A 23,174-nucleotide genomic window follows, 5' to 3' on the forward strand; every position below is an offset into this window, starting at 1 on the left:
CAAATGATGTCGTGCCCCTTTTCTCAGTGTGGAGGTAGAGAGCTTATTATCATCCAGGCCTGGTCCTGACCTGAGGTAGCTTCCTAGGGGAAGTGTACCTTACACAAGGGAGAATTCAAACAGGATGTTTCAAGAGAATTGTCAGTGCAGTAAGGAACACAAAATGGACCTAAGAATAAAGGCATCTGTGATGGTTTGTATATTCTTGGGCCAGGGAGTGGCACCATTTGGAGGTGTGACCTGGTTGGAGTAGGTGTGTCACTATGGGTGTGGGCTTAAGATCCTCACCCTAGTTGCCTGGAAGTCAGTCTTCCACTAGCAGCCTTTGGATGAAGATGTAGAACTCTCAGCTCTGCCTGTGCCATGCCTGCCTGGATGCTGCTGTGCTCTCACCTTGATGACAATGGACTGAACCTCTGACTGAACCTGTAAGCCAGCCCCAATTAAATGTTATCCTTTGTAAGACTTGGTCATGGTGTCTGTTCACAGCAGTAAAACCCTAACTAAGACGGCATCTTTGTGGGGAGGCAGTTGGTTTTAAACCTCATGGCCAGCAAAGTCCACCTATAGAGCTGCTCTTTAGCAGGATCCTCAGTACAGAGAAGCAGTGGCTACAGAGATACCTGGGCAGGGCACCTCCACAGTAGTTCCCAAGATCCAAAGTGGGTTTAAGGAGCAAGGACCCCAGGAACGGATCATCACAACCTCAGATGGATGGAGGTGGACAGTGGAGTTGGGAAAGGGACAGTGACTGGAATCTGTAGGATCTTGTTAGCTATGTCTGTAGATTTGGGTTGGAAGTGACAGAGTCAGAAGGGAAGATTCCATCAGCAAAGGGATTCATCCAGAGGTTCTCTGTGCCATGGGACTGGGAGGGGCAGATGCAGAAGAGAACACATAGTCACAGCTGACCTTCGCCACAGATGGTGCTCCTGTTGCCAGTCCTGTGAGCACTGACCCCTGAGCACCAGCCTTGCTCCCACTTCTGCTCCATCTGACCCCAAGTCAAAGCTTGGATCAAATGCAGGTACATTAGACAGGCATGTCCAAAGATTGGCTATGAGGAATTGGCTCCTAGAAGACTTTACACGGTCTTCATTTGGGCAGCCCAAGTCTTAGGAACACAGATAGTATAGGTCCAGCCCAGACCTTACAACTCCAGGTCTAAAGGCCAGAGAAGGCTGACATCCCAGTTTGAGGTTAGGGAAGCAGACAGTGGGTTCTTTCATTCTAAGATTTTGTTTTCATTCCAGGTCTTTAACTGACTGCGTGAGACCCACCCACATTGGGAGGTAATCTGCTGTACTCATACTGTCTATTCAAGTGTTAAGCACATTCAGAAACAGTTTCATGGGCACACCAAGGATAATGTTTAACCAAATATCTGGATACCCGCCACTCCATGGAGATGAGACATAACATGGCTTACCACAGTGGGTGAGTATAACAGCTGATTAGATGAGGTCATGCTATCTACTTTCTGGGGACGAGGAAGGTCAGAAAAGAGAGAATGGTAAGTCTTCTAGAGTGGGAAGCAGAGTCTATCATCCATCAAAGCTCCAAAGGCAGGTTGGAGCTTGTAGAAGCTGAGTGAAGATTCTGGGTAGCCAAGAAAATGATGAATGTCCACTGTGTCTCAACGAACATTACCTCTCCTTTTACGTACAATGGGAAGTCCCTGGAAACCTTTGAACAGGAAGTGAAACAAACTAATTTATTGTTTTCCTTATTTGTGGTGGGGCTGGGGATTGAACCTAGGGCCTTGTACCTGCAGGGCAAACACGGTTCCACTGAGATATATCCCCAACCCCAATCCATAATTTTAAATGGTCACCCTGAGAGAGATTGCTCGGCAGGCAAAGTGCATGCCACACAAACCTGACGACTTGATTCCTGGAACCTATGTAAAGGTGAGAGGGGAGAATGGACACTTCAAAGCTGTCCTCTGACCCCTGCACACATGCCGTGGTAGCTTACATCCTCCCGGGCACATGATACAGGTACAATAATAATAGATTTAAGAAAACAAAAGGCTGTATTTGCAGGGTGTGACTGCCTGGGACAAACATAGGTGTGACTGCTATGCCTGCACAAGGGCTCCCAGAGATCATGATGAGGCAGGTCCGTTGCATAGGTGGCTTACCAACCTGGGACACCTCCCTGTATCCATCTACACACAGACCTCTCTCCAAACAAAGCAACTGAGCACTCCTCCCCATCCTGGGAGCAGAGGCAGTGTGTCCATCCATCCTGAACTGGTTTGAGGAGCCCGTGCAGCAAAACTGTGGCCCTATTTCCTACAAGGGAACTTCTTTGGGAGGTTCCATAGTATGACTCCATAGTATGGCTGTATATACATGCTTAGATGTGCCTATGGTTAAAATCAGATCCATCATGGGAAAGGACGTGCACAGTAAACAAAGGTATATATATATCATTCAAACCTGTCAATCAAAACAAAATCACCCACAACCTGCTCCTAGCTATCAAGCCCACCCCCACTTCCTGAAGGAAGCCCCAGGCGGTTACCAGGGCTCCTGAGAGCAAATCTCCCGGAAGCCTGCTGCCATCCTGCAGGATCCACACTTTGTACTTTCATTTTGCCTTTGGAAAACACCATTTGCAACCTCACTATTAGCGGGTGCCTTCAGGTCTTTGAACAAGAACTCCCACAACCTGAAAAAACACCTGATTCAAAGAATGAGTACAGCAACAGTCAGAATTTATTTGGAGGTGGAACTACCAGGATTTGTTGGTAGATTTAGGTGGATTGGACTTTCCTCGAGTATGGCTTCTAACTTTCTCAATGAAAACCTTTGGTGGGTGGCAATACATGCCACAGGGATGGGACAGGGACTGAGGAGAAAATCGGGAACACAAGACTCTTTGGGTTTTGATGTGAAGTCTCAACATTCGTGAGATGCCTATTGGTGACCCAGGTAACAACATAAAGGAGATGGTTAGTTACACATACGATTCCATAGAAAGGTCAAGGTCAGAGACAGAAACTAGCAAAACGGGCTGTGGAACAGGTAGCTTGCTTTGACCTCAGGCTCTGCTGGTTTCTGCTTTTGTTTTATTTTGTTTTTGTTTTTGTTTTTGTTTTTGTTTTTGTTTTTGTTTTTTGAGACAGGCTGGGCTGGAATTATAGGAACCAGGCTGGCCTCAAATATACAGTGATCTTTCTGCCTCTGCCTCCTGAATGTTGGGATTAAAGAAGTGCATCAACACACTCTGTGGTGCCCAAGTCTTGGAGGTCAAAAAACAAGGTCTCTCCAAGACCAGGATCCCACTGAAGGGGTCAAAGCAGGGGCTCCCTCCTATCACTCCCCAGATTCTGGCACTCACTGGTAATGGCTGGCTTTCATCAGCCTGAGGTTCCAGTCTGCCCTCCCTGATTCTTTCTGCACCTCTCTGTTTCTGTGCTTGTTTGTATTTTTCTTTTTTTCTAGAATATGGCGAGCCAGGCTTTTCACATCTTTTAACCACACTGGACAAAGAACTGTTTTTTTTTTGTTGTTTTGTTTTGTTTTTGTTTTTTGTTTGTTTGTTTGTTTGTTTTTGTTTTTGTTTTGCTTTTTTCCTTTTCTTCCCAGAGTCTGACTCTGTAATCCCCATCTCTCTCCTACAGTGGGTTCATAAGTGTGAGCCACCATGCCTATCTCAGACACTGCCGTTCTTGGAGACGTGTGATTTTCCTTTCCCATTTTTAGGTGATGGTTCCTCTCTTGAGGTTTGAGTGCTGTTTCCCCCATGATCCAACTCAAAGTCTTCACTGCATTCTGCAAGGAGTGCAGTTCATAAACAGTGTTGTGCGTCTCTCAAGTTGCACACCAGCAGGTATGCTGTCTGCCTGTCCCACCCGGGCACAGTGGGTTTTAATATGTGTTTCCACACGATTGACACTTGGGTAGCTGTGTAGCTGCTCTTAGCCACTTCGTGAGTTCTACCTTTCCTCACCTTTTATCTCCCCAGTTTCACCCCTAACACTAGATAGGAAAGAAACAAGGAGAGAGGGGAGAGAGGAATTAGGAAAAGCCCTGAATCTAATTCCTTTCTTTTGATTTCTTCTTTGACCACAGCGACAAACAAATCACAACCAACCCCCAGCCCCCGAACAACCAACAGTCACCAACCCCCTCCTCTGTGGGTCCTCACATTCATGAACCCTCTGAAAAGTTCCTAGAATTCCCAATGTCACACAATCACAGAAGCTATCTGCAGCTGGTAGAAGCATCCCTCGGCTAAATCATGATGCAAATCATAGTCAGTCTGAAGCAGCCCTACAGCCTTGTACCTGAAATTAAAATGAAAGCACATTCTTAGGATATTTCTGTTTTTGTTTTTGTTTTAAAAGAAACCAAAATTCCAGAATTCCCACTACACAGCTGTGCTGGTTACCACGAAATCCTTGTCCACATATCCTTACCACTCGGATCTGCGCAAAGCATCAGTTGGGTCCACCATCTCCCCTCCTGTTGCTCTGTGTAGTTCCCCTTGATTCTTGTCTCCCCAAGTGTCAGTGGTCTGGCCTCCAACATCATGGGATAGTGCTGCCTGTTTTAAAACTTTATGTTGCAGTCCTTGGCTTCTCTGTGAGACCCACTGATGCAAACACAGATTTTCAGATCATTCATCCTTACCGCTGTATATTCCATTTATTATTGTTGTTAGCCAAGAGGGCACATTGTTCCTTCTTTCCTCTCTCTCTCTCTCTCTCTCTCTCTCTCTCTTTCTCTCTCTTTCTCTCTGTGTCTCTCTCTCTGTCTCTCTCTCTGTCTCTCTCTGTCTCTCTCTGTCTCTGTGTCTCTCTGTCTCTCTCTCTCTGTGTCTTTCTCTCTGTCTCTCTCTGTCTCTCTCTCTCTGTGTCTCTCTCTCTGTCTCTCTCTGTCTCTCTCTGTCTCTCTCTCTCTGTGTCTCTCTCTCTGTCTCTCTCTGTCTCTCTCTGTCTCTCTCTCTGTCTCTCTCCTTCCCCTCCAGCATTACCACAGCTTGTTTATTTTATAATCAATTGATGTTAGGCTACATAATAACTCTTCCCATGTTCATGTATGTTGAATCTTCAACCTCTCTTGGGCTGGTATGAGGTGCTGAGGCCTCTGGAACAAGATTTGAAGGAGGCTAGGAGGGTGGGGCTTCTCTGATATTAGAATACATTCTTTGCTATAACAGACCAATTAGGAGGTGGAGCCTTGCCACTTACTTGGGGGTAGGCCTTGGGATTTACGGTCTGTCCTCACTTCCTGTTCACATTCTGCTTCCTGATCGCTGGTGCCATGTGCTCAGCTGGCCTCCTGCTCCCACGCCTTTTCTGCCAGGGTGGAACATATCACCTCAGACTATAAACAGAATAGATCCTTTCTTCCTAGAAATCAATACATAAAAGAAGAGGAGGAAGAAACTAGCATTTTAGAAAAGAGCCCTTCCTAAGGCAGAGGATGAAGAAAGATGGTGATTCCCCTGAAGTTAGTTCCTGTCTGTGGTGTCAGGCAGGAGAGAAGAGTTACTCCCAATTTATACTGTCTACTGGCAGGGCTCTAACTATTGAAGAGCACGGTGTCCCCCTCTGCTTGGCTTTGCCACTTTTACTGTCAACAGGCATGAGTGACATCATAAAGTCTTTTACTGTCCCTAAACATAGGTGTAGATCCATTTTTGGTTGTTCAGTGATGTTCCTTTGGCTTCCGTTCATGCCCGTGCAAACATTGTATTTTATCGCCAGGGGCAGATATCTGAAAATATCTAGCAATAAGTTGGGCTGTATAATTTATTGAGAAGAGGAAGCTGTTGTTGATTCTTTGTGTTTTACCTAAAAATCTAAGATTGTCTTGTTGGGTTTTAAAACAAAGTATCTGCTGGGATTCTAATTACCTTTACATTAAACCTATAGGTCAATTTGAAGATTGACATCTTCATCATATTGATCTTCTGGTCCATGAAGACTGGCCTATGTGTGACTTTGCCTACGGTTTCTTGACTCTGGCTGGCTGGCATTTTATACTCTCCAGTCTGTAGCTGCTGAAGTACCTGTATTAAATGTAATCTTAGGTGTTGGCTTGAGACTACGGTAAATGATCTGTTTTATTTTAAAATGTATCAGCGAGCTGTATGCCTGGCAGATAAAAATACAAATGGCCACTGTTCATCTTTCATTGTGATATCTTTTTAGATTAACCCATTATTTATAAAATATGGAGATCTCTTGGGTGTGTGCACCGATCATGCCCCCTATAAATACTGACTGCTCCATTTCATGCTTCTCAGTCCGTTCAGCCTTTATTCCTGTTGAATAGTTTGGTGCATTGATCCTATCGGACGGCCAGTCCATCTTTGGCTGCACAGGTAAGAGGAGCCTCATTACCTTATGTTAGATTTCAAGAGCATTGTGCTGCAGGGTTCCTGTCAGTACTCTACTAGACTATGAACTTGTTCTCTTCCCAGGTCCCTAAGAGTTTTTACTGTATGGATGCTAAATTTCCTGAAGTGCTTTTTTTCTGCCTCTGTTAAGATTCTGTGATTTTCCCCCCTTTGTTCTGTTAGCGTGCTAAATCACATCTATTGATTTTCAAATGTTAAATCAACTTTGAATCTTGGGAAAAGCCCAGTTTGTGCCTGCTTGATGCATTCTCTTTCTTACATTCAATTTGCTAATATTCTTCTTTCAGGTGTTTGTATGTTTGTCTGTGGGAGTGCGGTCTGCATTGTAATGTGTGTTCTAGAATTTAGTTTCATTTCTGTTGGTCAAACAAACCAAAAACAACAGTATCATAAAACAATTGAGAATTGTTTTTTTTCTTTCTGTCTTCAGGAAGATTTTGCATAAAACTAATATTGTTTTATCCTTAAATAGCTTAGATATACAAAAAGGAAAGAAGTCCCGTTTGTGTGTTTTCTCTGCCAGGAGGGGAGAACAGAGTCCCATACTGTGGTACATTCCGCACTGCTGAGATGCTCTGATTATTCCATGCACATTATTGGTAGGTTTCTTTTCTACCTACCAATTTACAGAGAGAGAGAGAGAGAGAGAGAGAGAGAGGGAGAGGGAGAGGGAGAGGGAGAGGGAGAGGGAGAGGGAGAGGGAGAGGGAGAGGGAGAGGGAGAGGGAGAGGGAGAGGGAGAGGGAGAGGGAGAGGGAGAGGGAGAGGGAGGGAGGGAGAGAGAGAGAGAGAGAGAGAGAGAGAGAGAGAGAGAGAGAGGAGCCAGGCTCAGTGATGCACACTCAGAATGCAGAGGCTGGTGGTGAATTGAAGGCCAACCTGCTCTACACAGAGAGTTCCAGGCCACCCAGGGCTACAAAGTAGACCCAGACTCAGAATAAAACCACCACAAATGATTTCTCAGGCTGGGATTCGCTGTATAGCCGAGACTAAATTTGAACGTGTAGTCCTTTTGTTATATAGCCTCCCCAATAATGGGTCACAAACTTGTGCCACTGTGCATGGCTTCCGTTCATCACAACTGCAAAATTTAATTTAAAAAGCAATATTCAGCAATAAAGGTGTGGTGCCGCACACCTTTAATCCTAGCACTCGGGAGGCAGAGGCAGGCAGATTTCTGAGTTCGAGGCCAGCCTGGTCTACAAAGTGAGTAGACAGCCAAGGGTATACAGAGAAATCCTGTCTCAAAACAAACAAACAAACAAAATTTTAAAAAAGCAATATTCTTGACATCTTTAACATTTTCACTACCCCATGAATCTCTGTTTCTTTTAATTTTTTGAGTTAGCATAGAAAGTAACAATATTATGTAATGGTAACCACAAATGACCAACCAACTGACCAACCAACCAATCAACTGACCAACCAACCAACCAACCAACCAAGAGCAATCAGTTTGTATCTACTTATATAATTATTTACAGCTATTTATATTTATAAATGACAAACCTAGGTAGTAATTTTCAAATCTTTTATGTCATATTCCTGTGTTTGGTTGTTATATCAAAACTAAGAGAAACATGCTAAGCCCATGTGTTTCTGTTTTCTTGTTTTCTCTTTTCAGAGGAAGGATATGTTTCTTTTCTGAAAATTTTGAGAGTTTACTTTTCTTTCCTCAGGACATTTGAGTGACGTTGAGTCATTTCAACCTAATGAACTGATTGGAAGCTGACTCGCCCCGAGACCTGCTCTCTTCCCATGCGCCTGTTGGGTAACCACCAGAGAAGACTGCTCAGGCATGAATGTAAGCCAGTAGAAAGTCTTTGTTAGCTGGTGGGCACGTACACTGGGGGTTCAGGATCTCAGTGTAGCCCCAGCCTCTCTCTGGTGAGCTTTTACGTACAAAAGCCATGTCCTGGGTTAAGAAGAACACACATCAGTTAACAAGAACAGTTAGCCAGATGCAGAACTACAGAAGCCAAACTGCAAGGTTAGTCCATTTAGAGACTTTCAGGGAACTGTAGACTTTGATGGATTGGGCCTTTGGTTTCATTTTGGCAGGTGGTTCTGTCTCCCTGCTGTTTTACAGCCTGAGTGGCACTTCCACTATGGAGTCAGTCATGCTAAAGTCAGGGGCCCTGTTAACGGTATCTTCCGTGTTACTTTTATGAAACATTTTAAGCTGCTCACACTCTAGTTGGTTTGACAACATGTCTTGCCTGTCTGCAGTATGCAGGTCACTAGACTTGGTGGTGAGCCTTGGGTAGTCTTCAAAGTGCTGTGAACGCAGCCTGATGTCTTCAACCAAGCTGGCTGTGTATTTGGCCTCCTAGTTTCTCAGGGATACCTTCTCTGACTCAGCTCTGTTTTGCTGTCTGGTGGGTTTCTATGAAGCATTTTCTCTGCCTCATTTCTCATATTCAGATCTTGTCTTTGTTTCCTAGTTTCTATCGAGTAGAACAGAGTTTTCTGTTTTGTGTTGTTTGCTAAAATGGGTTCTGTGTGGGAGGCATTACTTTAGATTTTTTCCCCCCTGAAGGCTTTTTTAAAATGAGTCCTTCAATCCCACAACCATTTTTAATTAGGGTGTCGGGTCCTGGGGAGGGTCCCTGGGTTTCACCTTCCTTGAAGAAAATGCTTAGTTTAAGAAACTATTTGAAACTTAAAATTTTGTTAGCTCAGGTCCTCACACTCAGCTTTTTAAGTGAGTTCTGGGGCCTAGAACTCGAGTATTCACGCTTACAAGGTGAGCACCGACTAAACCACTGCCCTAAACCGTTTGTTCTGGGATCGCTCTATTTCCTTTCAATTCTGCTTGAAAACTGAACCATTGCTTCTTTAGCAAATCTCTCTTTTTGCATACCACAGAAAGCTACACAGAACAAAGAAGACATTGTCAACATTCTTTCTGAGGACTTTCCCAGCCATACTAGTAACTAACTAAATGCTCTGTGTACTTCCTATAACTAGAGGTGACAACTTAGCAGACTTTCTACAACTACATGATGCAGGTGGCTTTTTTCCTTAGGTTCCAACAGATGTCTTCTTTGCATCTTTCCAGCTGTTCCGGGAGTCTTGGATAGACCCCCCTACCAGCCATTTGGTTCCCAAAGCCTCATTTCGTTGGAACATTCCATTCCCTGTAGCAATCGTCCTTTGTTTGTTGCGGCATAACAAATTACTTCACGAATTTGAGGTTTAAAAACAACTATTTATTATTTCTCATGACTCTGCGGGTTGACTTGGCCTGTTTCCTGCTTTACATTCGGCATCTGTCGGGCAGAAAGAGTTGAGTCTCCAACACTGGCTCGCATACATGCCCCATGCCTGGGTTGGGGGTGGCAGAAGAGGTGGCCTCCGCTGGGCTGCTGGCACACTTGGCCGTTCTCCCTGCTGCATGCAGACCTAGGCCACCTCCTTCCCACAGCTCCTCCCTTCATGGTGGCTCCAGTGTAAATGGTGCTTTCGTTCCCATGGCCCGCTGCTTCCCTGTGAGGCTTTCTTCGGTCCATTGTCTCTTGGCCACCAATAAAAGAAGCAACAGGCAAAGAATGGGGCCTCAGAGACCTTTCCCGTCTCTGCTTTAGATGTCCTCTATGGTGTTTTGAAAACAGCTTGCATCTTTCTCAGTGACTGATATTGGAGACATTTTTGGTAGTCTTACCACTTCCTGAAGTGGGTGAGCAAAGGTGACAGGAGAGGGAATGGGGATGTATGTGGGTGAATTTGTTCAGAACTCTAAGAAAAGTGTTGAGGGCTTGGTTATGATTAGCAACTGCATGATACTTTTGGTATTATTGCTCTCCTTTTAGATCTAAAAATGTCATCTGCTTACACATCTTACTTTAAAATTGATAAATCCCTTTATCTTTAGCTTCCTAACATGCCCTAAAGATTGAAGAAATATTTTCATTTTTATTCAATAAATAATATTTCCCAAATGATCCAGGTCATGTACTTGTTCATCTATCTCATCTTTAAAAAAAAAGACCCTTTTTGTTATGTGTACATATGTATTTCTCTGTGTGGGTATGTGCACGTGAGTGCAGAGGCCCACAGAAGCCAGAAGAGAATGTTGGGTCTCCTAGAGCTGGAGTTATAGGTGGTTCACATGTGCTGGGAAACAAATCTAAGGCCTCTATAAGAACAGTATGTACTCTTAACCTCTGACTATCTCTCCAGTCTTTTTCTCTTCCTTCCTTCCTTCCTTCCTTCCTTCCTTCCTTCCTTCCTCCCTCCCTCCCTCCCTCCTTCCCTCCCTCCCCCCTCTTTCTTTCTTTCTTTCTTTCTTTCTTTCTTTCTTTCTTTCTTTCTTTCTTTCTTTCTTTCTTTCTTTCTTTCTTTCTTCCTTCCTTGTATGTAAAAGCAACGTTTGTTTCCTAGATTTAATTACATTGCCGAATAAGCTTACTCTTTCTAGCTCTTTCTAAACTTTGGCTGGCTGGTTCAACTTAGTTGTTCTGGCCCAAACTCTTCTTGGAGCTGACTGATTCAAACTGGCTTCTCTCATCTTTTGACTGAATTGTTCCGCTTGGCCTCAAACTAACTCTGGCAATCTATTCTAATCTTCTGGCTCTTTCTCATTCTCTGTCTCATTCTGTCTCTACCTGCAACCTGTCTCTGCAAAGCTGTCCCAGTAGAACTGTTTTCTTCTCCCTCTCCCTCTCGTTTTCTCTCCCCACTCCCTCCATCCCTGCCTGTTAAGTCTTGCCTTTCCTTTCTGTTCTCCTGAGAGTTAAATTAATCTCCTATCTCTGACTCATTCTGTCAAATCTTTCTCTGATTCCTCAATTAGACATAACTTCTAATCATGGCTGCTTCTTCAAACTAACTTTACCTTTATTATAATGGATTACTGGGGTGCACTAAGGCTATGTCTATATTCACCCAGATCTTATTGTAATCCAGAGAGTGTCTGCATTCCAGTCCAATCACATAGACCTAGAAGGTTTTTGGATGTGATCTCTTGCAAGAGTGGCCATGTTGCCAGGTTAAAATTCCTCTACAGGTGTGAAGATCCATCTTTAATCTGGGCCACACCCTCTAATGGCAGACTATATAAAGGATCTGGAAGAAGGAAGTTTGTTCTCTTTGCCCACTTGCCCTACTCTCACTGGCAAGTCCATTCCTTCACTGGCATTAGAGACTACTTCTTTGAGATTCTGGCATATACTGAAGACCAGCTGAGACATCCAGCCTCAAGGACTGAACATTAGATTCTGGGATCTTCCATTGGCAGACTGCCATTTTTAGACAAGCTGGACCACAGCTTGTAAGCCACTCTAATAAATTATAGTCATTCTATCAGGTCTGCTCCTCTAGGGCACTGCTTCTCAACCTGTGGGTTGTGATCCCTTTAAGGGGTCCCATAGCAGATATTCTGTATATCAGATATTTATATTATGATTCCTAAGAGTAGCAAAACTACAGTTGTGAAGTGGCAACAAAATAATTTTATGGTTGGAGGTCACTACAATATGAGGAACTGTATTAAAAAAGTTGTAGCATGAGGAAAGCTGAGAATCACTGCTCTAGAGAACCCTGACTAATACAAATATCTATTCACCAACTACCATCATTAATCAATTACCAGTATCAACATTTATGTCCTGATTACCCTGGAACTGGGCCGGTGTACAATATCAACAGACCATTGATGAAGCTTTTAATGGTTGGTGGATAAACAGAAACTAATCAATCATACATCTTCACGTTTGATCATGGCACGGGAAAGAGCTGTGAGCACAGGCTTCAGAAACACACAGAGCTCAGATTCCATCAGGGTCCTCCAAAGATTCGTGTGTTAGAGCCATGGTCACTGGGCAGTGGAGCTGCTGGAATTGTAATGAAATGGGTGAGTCTATTTGGAAGTACTTATGGCATTGAGGACATGAAGTGGGTATTAGAATCTCAGTCCCTTCCTCCTTCTGTGCTTCCTGGTCGATAGGAAGTGAAGAGGGGTTCTTTGCCACCATGAAGTGGTGCCTCACCACAGGTTCTAAGACAAGGGGCCGACTATGATGAGTCAAAAGAAAAGTCTCTTTTAAAGAGATATTTTGTTACAGTGGTGGAAAGTCAGCTAACATACATGTTCTACTTCAGGGGTTCAGAAACAGCTTTCAGGAGAAGTTGTGAACATCAAATATAGAAAGCTACAATACAGTCCAGGTGGCAGCTAAATTGCACATGAAGCAGACTCTGAATCTCTGAGAAGTAGAAGGTGAATGTGATGGGGAGGTAATCAATACAGGCCAAGGAGTGGTGGATGAGGCTGGGGAGACATCCAAGTAGTATGAACTTGAGCAAACCCCTTCACACTTCTGAACTTCAACTTTCTTCAAGAAGAGAGAGATTTCCACACGCTGAAACTTTAATGTTGACTTCTCCTCTGAGCTCCAGGCCCTTCTGTGTCATATTTATTCAGTCAAATTCATCAAACACACTTAACTAGCTTACAAAGTTGACTTCTTGGTTGCTAACCTACTCTCTCCCTCAGCTTCTTCCACATCATCCGGTGCCTCCCTTACCTGCCCAGCTCGAAGGTCAGGAGCCATCCTCCATGTATCTCGGTCCCTCAATTCTCCAGAAAGGAGGGTGTGCTGCCTCAGATGACAAGACAGATCCTAATCTCAACCACCCTGGCCTTCTCCACTGCAGTGGCCAGAACTTTTCCATCCCCAATGAGATTGCAATAGTTCTGTAGCGCCCCTGGGTCTACACTTGCTCTCCTGTCACCCAGCATGCACACACAAGCAAGAATGCTCTGTCCATTGTTGTGCCTCTCCTCAACTTGAAATTCTTATGAAAATTTCCTGCTTCACTTTACATGGAATGTGGACGCCTCACATACCAAAAGTAGGTGAGTGGGTCTCCATGTACTTCTCTGTGACCATCTTGTTCCTCTTCCTGACCAGTCATGCTGGGCTCCCATCTGTGGTCAGACCTGGTGATGTCATTGCCAGTCTTCATGGAATCCTTCTGATAAAGTGAATCTTCAGTCAAAAACAAAACAAAACAAAACAAAATAACAACCCCCCCCCCCACACACACACACATTCTTAGAGAACTCTTCTGTGACCACTTGTCTAAATGAGTCCATCTCCAAAGGCATTTATCTGGACTAAAATCACTATTTAGTAGTTGTTATTACTGTTTTCAGTTTACAGTGGCAACCTCCATTTTCTGGAAGCCTAAGTTTACTGATATCTTGCCCACCTCCATGGGAGCAGACCTGCCCACTCCAGTACTTCTTGCTTATCAGAACGTCTGTCTGGTGTTGAATGACAGTTCCAGTTATCTTGCTAAGTCACTGATTTGTGGATGAAATCTCCTCACAGTGGACCCACTCTGCTCAAGAGCCAGAACCTGTTCCTCCAGACGGCCCATTACGGCTTCATGTATGAGATAACACTGAAATCTGACCACCAGTGACTTAGGACCAGACATTTATGAACATAGACTCAAGTTCAGGTTTTAAGGCACAAATCCATTGTCTTTGGTACAACGTTTGGGGCTACTCTCAATGTGGTGGATTGAATATGTTTGGCACAGGGAGTGGCACTCTTAGGAGGTGTGGCCTTGTTGGAGGAAGTGTGTCACTGTGGGGGTGGACTTTGAGGTTCTTATGTTCAAGCTCTGCCCAGTGTGGAATGGGAGCTTCCTCCTGACTTTCTGTTGATAGGCGTCTCCTTCTGCTGCCTTTGGATGAACTTGCAGATGGATGTAGAACTCTCAGCTCCTTCCCCAGCACAGTGTCTGCCTGGATGCTGCCATGCTTTCTGCCATGATGATAATAGACTGAACCTCTGAAACTGTAATCCAGCCCCAATGAAATGTTTTCCTTTCTAAGACTTGCCTTGATCATGGTGTCTCTTCACAGCAATAAAACCCAAACTAAGACGCTTGATATTATGGACCATGTCAATAAACTCACATAGTTTATATATTTTACCTGATGTAAGTTTTGCAACAACTGGAAGCTCATAAGGCACATGTGCACACACAAAATTATATATATGCATATATAAACACACACACACACACACATATATACACACACATATGTTTCTGTTTAGAAACATGAAACAATTCGGGAAACTAATCTGTCCTAGAAGCACATAAACGTTCACATAATGTTTTTAGACAACTATTGGTTGCCCAAGAGATAATATGTAAGTACAGATCACGCATTTGGTAAGTAGGTCTTTGTGGGTCCTTTGAAACTTGTTTTATTGAGCTAACAGATAATTAACGCCCTTTATGCAGATACACCATAACTGCTCCTTAGGAGCCATTCACGTTTGCAGAATGGGTCCCCAGCTCTGCTCTCTGTCTTCTAATAGAGCCAAGAAGCTCAGGGTGGAGCTCCAGGCTGCCTTGTAGGGAGCGAGCTGCTTTTCATTCAAGGTGGAGGGATCCCCACAGCAGCAACCTGGGCCAGACTTGGGGAGGGAAGGTCAACAGCCTCCCTAGTCCTAGAGTCGTCCTGGCTGCCTTCAGCCTGCCCCCGGGCACAATGTCCATTGCTGCTGCTCTCCAGCTGGTGTGGACCAGCCTGTCCTGTGTGGGCCTCAGCACTTTCTTCTCTGGGCAGGATGAAGTGTTTCTCAGATTTCAGTTCCAAGTGTCTTCTCGGCTGAGGTTGTGGTGACATGACCCTGACTTTGCTTTCTGACTTACACTTTGAGAAACACTTTCAAAAGCTAGCCACAACGTTTCTTCCATTATTCGGACCCACAGGGAGTATCCTGGCTTAGAGCCTGGGATCTCAAGTAAGACAGGCTTTAATTTTGAATTTAGGCTCTGGCGTTTCCTAGCTAGGTGAAATTTCCTACCTTTTCTGTAAGTCAATAACAATATCAGCAGTGGCCAACTTTTCAAAACCACTTTACTGTAAAGAACTCACAAAATTGGTCAGTTTTTAAAAATACATTCTTGCTAAGCATCAGATACCATTCCAGGTAACTATAATGATTTTCCTTTTTAAGAAAGTGTAAGAAGTACTGAAGAGTCTTAAAGCTGGATAGAGAGGCAGCTGCCAGGAACTCTGGGACTTGGGAGGCAGAGGCAGGAGGATCTGAAGCTGAAAGCCATTCTCAGCTCCCTAGCAAGTTCAAGGCCTGCATGGGATGCGCGAGATTCTGTTTTGACACAAAACAACAGAGGAGAAAAGAAATATTGATTTAGAAATATGTTTGATCTCGACTTGGAGGAAGATGGATATGCCTCTGGAGTTAAACAACTTGCCCGAAGCTGGAAAGTCTCTGTGAGCAGAAGTGACAGCAAGAACGGTGCCTGCTGCAACTGTTCAAAAACCGTGCCTTCTGCTGTGGTGATCGCCAACCATAACTGTATTTTTGCTACTGTTAAGAATTGTAATGTAAATACAATTCTTATGATATGAAGGATATCTGAGAATCAGTCCCAAAGGGCTGAGACCCACAGGCTAAGAACCATTGCCCTATGTCATAGCTTTAAGTATTGAAGGCTGGGTATGGAGAGGCACATTTCCGTAGTCCTGGCACTTGGGAGGCAAAATGGATTCTGTAAGTTTGAGGATAGCCCGATCTATATTGTGAATTCCAGGTCAGTCAAGACTACATAGTATTATTCTACTTAAAAAAAAAAGAGCATTTAGCATAGATAGAGACAAGGAATATGAACTCTTGCTGTTACTAATCTCTGGTGTGCTGTTAGGCGTCTCTTGATTCAGCCCAGCCATCTTATCATTTTCTTCTGTCCACCCTTTGAACTGTGTTTGCTTGCTCTTCTTCTTACCTCCCTGTAAGGGTCAGCTTCTCACGGCAAGAAGTCACCTACTCATCACCAGGTTCCCCAGGTTAGACTGAGTAGTGAGGCGGGGGAGAAGGATAGAGAACGAGGCCAAGATTAGCCTATCAAAGAAGTCAACGGGAGTACTAGAGAGATGGCTCAGTGGTTAAGAGCACTGACTGCTCTTCCAGAGGTCCTGAGTTCAATGCCCAGCAACCACATGATGGCTCAACAACCATCTGTAATGGGATCCGATGCCCTCTTCTGGTGTGTCTGAAGACAGCAACTGTGTGCTCTTATACATAAAATAAATCTTTAAAAAAGAAAGAGAAAGAAAGAAGTCAATGGGAGAGAGACTGGACAAGCAATAGAAGGCCTGCAAAACAAAAATCTATGAACGTCACGGTGTGGGGGAGGGGAGGGCGGAGCGTCCTTGAGTGTCTGACATTTTTCTCCTATATCTGGCCCGCTTTTACTCTTGGAAGCCTCTCCTTTTTTTCTTATTGAGTCATCTCCACTTCTAGCACAAAGCCTTATCTGATTTTGTTGGTTTGTTTGTTTAGGGACACAAGAACCTGGAAGTCTCGGTACATGCTGACTGGACCCTAGTGTTTGTCGTGTCAGTAAGACTTGAGGAAAACACTTTGAAGCTGTGTCATTGAAATGCACATTGGGTATGTGGAAATCCACAGAAGCCCAGGACCGGGCAGTCCCTTTGGGCCCTGTTAGGAAAGCATAGTTAGATAGCGGGGGTGGGGGGTGGGGTGGGGGGTGGGGTGGGTGGTTGGATAGAGGTGAGTGATGAGAGCAGGGACAGCTTCACACCCGGCCTGACTGGCCAAGTCACATTGTGGACTTCACACAAGAGCTAAATGTAGAGAATGGGCTGGGGATGGTTGCAAGCAGAGGGCCAGGCAAGGGTAGAGGCCACTTAGGAGTCTATGGCAGTGGTACAAACCAAGATTGGCTATGGGCTGTGGTTTCATACTGCTAGGGAAAAGAAAAGGGTTACCAAGTGTCAGATAAACCCTGGAGTTCTTTCGCCAACTTGAAGAGGTTCCTTCCGTGCCTTCAGTATGAGATGAGAACCCCAAAGGCAGGGTTCAGAGCCCCAACCATGGAAAAGCAACGTTTGCTTTGAGGTACCTTGTCTGCCTCACCATTCTGGATGCGATTAGGGACTTTCTAGAAGGTTCTAAGGAGGCTTACAGCCAGTATACCACTTGCTCACAGGCAATTCAAAGGAAATCCAAAAGAGACATGTCTCCTAGACATTGGACCCACAGGTGACCTCTCTCCATACTGATCTTTTCCCATCTGGGTAACCTGTGTCCATTCTGCCCTTTTTCCCTGGAAGTGACCAATGTTACTGTATTGCAAATTCTGACAAAGGAGGAGAAAGGCAGGCATTACCCAAACCTCTGGGGAAAGTTCTAGGCAGAATCAGAAACATCCATTTCTTCCGAGCTTCAACAGCAATTAAGGAAGCCATGACTCTAAGTAGGACAGATGAGAGCCAAGTAGGATAGGTGCCAGAGGACCTTTTATTTTCTTCCTTTAGAATAACCAGGAGTCCTTTCGATCCTCTAAGGACTTAGGCTCTGTTGATGCACAATATCCCCCAGGGGTTTCCCTTTGGCCTGGTGCTTTGGAAGAGAAGTTAGTTAGGAAGGGGGAAAAAAGACTTTATGAACTTTAAATAAGCAAGAAAAGGACCCTGGCTGAGCAGAGAAACTGATACAAGCCTTGGGGGAACAGGCTGGGCCTGATTCACTCCTGGTAAGATTAAGAGTCCTGGGCCTAAAGCCCAGTGGAACCTGTGTGCAAATTGCCCACAGGTTGTCTAAAGTTTACTCTTCTGCAAATGGAGCCCAGTAGACTAGAAATGCCCTCTGTCTCAGAAGGGTTATAACACACTGAAAGCTTGAAAATTTGTAATCTGAGGTTCTGTGAACCATGAAACATTTTTATTGATCTTATCGTGTATCTTCTCCATTATAGATTCTTTTTTATATTTAGGTCCCATAAGGCCCATTTAACAGATCAAGGGACTCAGATTCATAGGAGTTGGGTGTTTTTCTAAAGGTCGTATAGTAGCTGTGTAGTGGATACAGATTTAAACTGGGTCTCCCACCGTACAGGATGCTTTTCACTGGCATGTGTTAGAGTTGATCAGTCAGGATCTTAAATTAAGTACGAAGGAGACAATGGTGGCATTGTCCTGTGTGGGAAATTCTCACAGTCTAGTTCAGCGCTTCTCAACTTGTGAGTTGTGGCTCCTCTGGCAAACCTGTCTCCAAAAATATCACAATTTATAACAGTAGCAAAATTATAGTTATGAAGTAGCAATGATTTGGGGGGGGGTGTCACCACAACATGAGGAACTATATTAAAGGCTTGGAGTACTAGAAAGGTTGAGGACCACAGGGAGTTGAAAATCTACTCATTACTCCCTTCCCCCAAAGTACTAAAGGATGAATGAGTTGGAGAGATAGCTCAGGCAGTCATGTGCTCACCTTGCCAGCATGAGGATCTATCTGAGTTTGACCTCCAGAACTCAAGTATAAATACCACGCATGGTGGTGTTCCCTTGTAATAGCAGCACTGGGCCAGCTAGTTTATCAAAACTAGTGAGTTCCAGGCCAATGAGAGAATCAGTCTCAAAGGAGTCATGCAAGTTCCTCAGGATGAGAGCTGCCAGTTGTCCTCTGGCCTCCACACACGCACTGCCACGCCCCCGGCCCATGGAAGCTGCGTCCCCCACCCCATGAAGGTGTACTACAAAGTAACAAAAAGTAAACTATAAATACAGATAAGAATTATAGAAAAGAAAGCTAGGTTGCTAGGGGGACGTGCGTCTTTGTAGGTTTGCATGAATGTTGGAACACCCGAGGCAACATTTGAGCCCTGAGGAATACCGGAAGAGCATGGGGGCCAAGGGTGAGAACAGGAAGGCAAGATCCTGAGCCTCGGGGTCTGCGCGGGTGTGGCTGGCTGGGTTAGAGCAGGCCAGCAAGAGAGTGTGGTGCTGGAAACTCAAATCTGTGAGCTGCATCCGGAAGAGCACAAAGGCAGGCGCTGGCTGGTGCAGTCTAAGCCCTGAGAAGAAACGGTGGTTTTAGACAGGGGCATTGCTTTGACTTTATGCTTCAACAACCATTCAAAATCCACAGTCCACATCAGGTTATAGAAACAGAAAGACCAACTAGGAGCATAGTGAAAAAATTCAGGATGAAGACGACAGACAGCCTTGAGTCTTCGGGTCCTGGAATTTTGGGCTGCAGTATGTGTCATGATTGTATCTCTAGATAAAAGGCCAATAGCTGAGGTTTGTCATCCTTTGCTATCATTTAAAAAAAGCCACTATTGAGGGTATTTTGTCTTTTTTTGTCCTTACAAAGGTGTTAAGGGATAATAAAACCCTTGACACATCCCACAATTATCAAAGATTCTACTTACATGGTTCCTAATGTCTCTATGGTCTAAGGGCCATATGATAGGGCATGCAGATGATACTCGGGAAAGAAACTGACTGTCAGGATGCTACTAACTGGCCCTCGAGTATCCAAGGGTCACTTTAACTTTTGTTAGCTGTGTGACAATGGACAAGTTGCCTAACCTCTCTGAACCTTACAGTAGCTTCTCTCACAGAATCATATCAGAATAAGTCTGGAATTAGATTCAGAGAGGAACTTAGCACACACAGTACCAGCAGCACACAGGTTCCTCTTCCACAGATGCTAACTAGTTAATGATGATATTTTAACAGTGCAAGTGGATAAAATTAGATAGCAACACCACTTCACGGAACAATCAATTTCTGTCCCCAGAAAGAGTATTGACATATGCAGCTTAATTGATGAGACATCATGTTTCCGCCCACCCCAGACTTCTTTAAAGTGCTTTGAAATTCACCCATAAAAGAAGTTAGACAAATATAAATCATTTTTGCTCCAAAGAGGAATTTTGTCTTGTGGAGGTGGGCATTCCCTAGTGACTATGGGCTGTCTCAACAATATGGGCCTATTTTATTATCACCTTGCCCAGGTGGCAGCATTGAACATAATTACGTGTATTCTGCTTTTAAAAACCAATGTTCACTGGGTTCTAAACGCTATTGTGGAGGCAGGCAGTTCTTCCTCCAGCTTCAAATGACTCTGAAGTCTTACTCGTCTGATGATTTCCCAGGGGCTTAAAGTAAGCCCTGACGAAAGCGTGTGCTTCTCCGTGGAAGAAGGAGGTAGTAGCAATAGCAAATTTACAGGCCTGCTGGTTCTTAGCTAAAACGCACACCCCTCCCCCTTAAAAACTTTGCCTGACAAGAGTGACAGAGGGGAAGTTCCCAAAATTTATCACCTCCTCTAAACGTCAGTGGTCTTAAAAAAAAAAAAAAGTCTATGATAACTTGGAAGTCCCTACATAACCCCAGATACTACTGTGTCCCCTGTCTCCTTGACCCATGTGGCTCAGTTTCTGGAGGGGATTTACACTCAAAGATTTAAAAAGACAACAGAGGAAAGTAGACAAGGACAAATTTCACCTTCAAGTTACGTGTCTTGAAAAATTATGAGAATATAACTTAGAACCCACTTCCTCTCTCTCTCTCTCTCTCTCTCTCTCTCTCTCTGTATGTGTGTGTGTGTGTGTGTGCACGTGTACGCGTGCATGCTTGTGTATGTGTGCACAGCATGTGTGCAGATAAGTGTGGAAGTCCTCCAAAGTCCTCCGAAGTCCTTGCCCGGGTGCCTTCCACCTTCTGTTTGAGACAGGATCTCTCTTTGACCTGGAGCTTCACCATGCAGGCTAGACCAGGTAATGACCAAGCTTCCAGGCCTCTGTCTCTGCCTCCCACTCTGCCATTGCTGGGCATGGCAAGAGTACCCAGATTTTTGTGTAGGCTCTGAGCATTAAATTCAGGTCTGCACACCTGTGAGACAAGTGCTTTATGACTAAGCCACCTCTTCAGCTCCTGGGACACTTTCCGAGCCTCCTGGTTACTGTCCCTAACTCTTGTGTGCCTCACATTGCTCCGTACCGTCCATTCCCTACCACTCTCCCACAAAACACTTCTCTAACTCCTTGAGCTTTTCGTTCTTACCCAGCATTTAAAGTCACTTGCTGTCTGCTTGGCTCCTTTATATAAGCTGTGAAATCTCTTCTTTCCTTACTTCTTTCCCCACTCTATATTATGGATGCCAGGGGATCCAGTTGACAGAGGCTCTCTCCGTGGGGACAGAACATGTCACATCCTAATTAGGATAGGATGTTTGGGGTCTGTGAGCTGCTGAGTGTTACTCTGGAGAGTGGTCAGTGTGCTATGGGTGTGCTGTGGGTCACTGGCACCTTGTTGGTTGCATCCAGTCATTTCCCCAGGGGAAAATGTAGAACAGGGAAGAGGAAGGAGTTAGCAATGGGGCTAAAGCCAGCTGTGTTGGTCCTGAGGGAGCTTGGAAGTATGGGAAGAAAAGCCTGCTATTAGCTGAGTCCTGGAGAAGAGAGAAATGAGGGGTGGGGAGAGGAAGAGAGTTTAGAGGAGAACAGAGGTGACAGAAGGGACAGGCTCTGGAAGGTAGAGCTGGAAGTGGAGAAGAGAAGACACAGGATACAGATAGAGGGGATGGAATCCTTAGGTAAAGGTCACTTGATTTCCAGGCTAGGGAACTGGATAAAATGGCAGAAGGGACCTGCCAGGAAAAGATTTCTCAATGGTGACTTCAGGCTATGGCCAAAAGACACTGCGATAACAATCAGAAACCTCTCTTGGCTGTGGATAGCTAAGGTAGCCTGCAAGGGAGACATCCCTAGAGCCTGAGAAGATACGCCATACTTCGGTGCTACCCAGATCCACCTCATGGTGCTTTAAAAATCTGCCAGGGTTTCCAACTCAGCCTCCCAGACATCCACGCAGAGAATCTCTGCTTCGGTGGCTGAGCCGGCAGATATGAAGCAGCAGTAGTAGGAGACACCTAGGGACTGTCGAAGTTTACTTTCTATTACTATTATAAAGACCAGGACCCAAGCAACTTGGGAAGGAAAGGGTTCATTTGGCTTATGCATTCTGATCACAGCCCACCACAGGCCGGAACTCAAGCAGGGCAGGGACTGGAGGGACGCTGCTTACTGGTTAGCCCCTCCTGGCTGGCTCAGTCTGCTTTCTTACATCATCTGGGATTACATGTCCAGGGCTGACACCACTCACAATGGGCTGGGTCTTCCCACGTCAATCACGAATCAGGAAAATAATACCCTATAGACATGCCTACAGGCCAATCTGAAGAAGGCATGTCTCAACTGAAGTTTTCTCTTCCCAGACTCCCAAATGACTTTAGCTTGTGTCATATTATTGGCAAAAAACCAAAACAAAGCAAACCACTAACAACAACAACAAAAAAAACCCAACCAAATAACAACAACAACAACAAAAACCAAACAAACAAAACATCACCAGCTAAGGACCATACAGAGAAACTTCCTTCTTTGAGATCTGCGAGAGTGAAGACTGGAGTAGCCACTAATAACGTTCACAAATCCTGCTTCTGAAGTTTGGTCCTCAGCTCCTGATCTTTAGGGGAGGTGGAAAGGAATTCTACAGCATCTCAAGGTTGACAAATAGGACACGGTAAACAGCGAAGACATCATTCATGTGTCCATTATCTTTTTCAATACTTAAAATAGATAATGATAGGAGGTGGGACTGATCCATTTCACAGATGAAGAAACTGAGTCCAGACTCTTTTCAGCATCTGTGGATAATAGAGAGACAGACCTCACATTGCAGTGGTGAATGCTATACTACCCTCAAATGTTGATTCCTTACTTATGGGAATGGCTTAGCTGAAGGTGGTGGCACACATCTGGAGGTCGATCCAGCAGTGTGGAGGATGGTCATTTCTATACCTGTGGTGCTGCCAAAGTGGATGGGACAAATGGAGTCCTGTTATCTCAACCGCTGCTGAGTTTTGGTTTTGAAGTCAGAGAGGTCTCTATGGTGTCTACCACTTGCAGAACCATGCAAAAGGCAAAGTG

The 23,174-nt window shown here is 44.7% G+C and overlaps 1 long non-coding RNA gene across 5 annotated transcripts; it reads left to right on the forward strand.

Annotated features, from left to right (window-relative positions):
- Nucleotides 1-391: 391 nt before the first annotated feature.
- Gm32558 lies at nt 392-13,339 on the forward strand. Of its 5 annotated transcripts, none has more exons than XR_001784881.1 (8): nt 392-428; nt 1,254-1,437; nt 3,714-3,840; nt 5,891-6,067; nt 6,170-6,342; nt 6,902-6,977; nt 8,057-8,181; nt 12,874-13,339. It is a non-coding gene; the product is annotated as a predicted gene, 32558 (long non-coding RNA). The 5 variants fall into 5 exon arrangements; XR_001784882.1 differs by lacking the exon at nt 12,874-13,339 and adding an exon at nt 9,439-9,774; XR_001784880.1 differs by lacking the exon at nt 12,874-13,339 and having other exon boundaries at nt 8,057-9,774.
- Nucleotides 13,340-23,174: the final 9,835 nt, after the last annotated feature.

This window comes from Mus musculus, chromosome 5 (assembly GCF_000001635.26).
Source record: "Mus musculus strain C57BL/6J chromosome 5, GRCm38.p6 C57BL/6J".
NCBI lineage: Eukaryota > Metazoa > Chordata > Mammalia > Rodentia > Muridae > Mus > Mus musculus.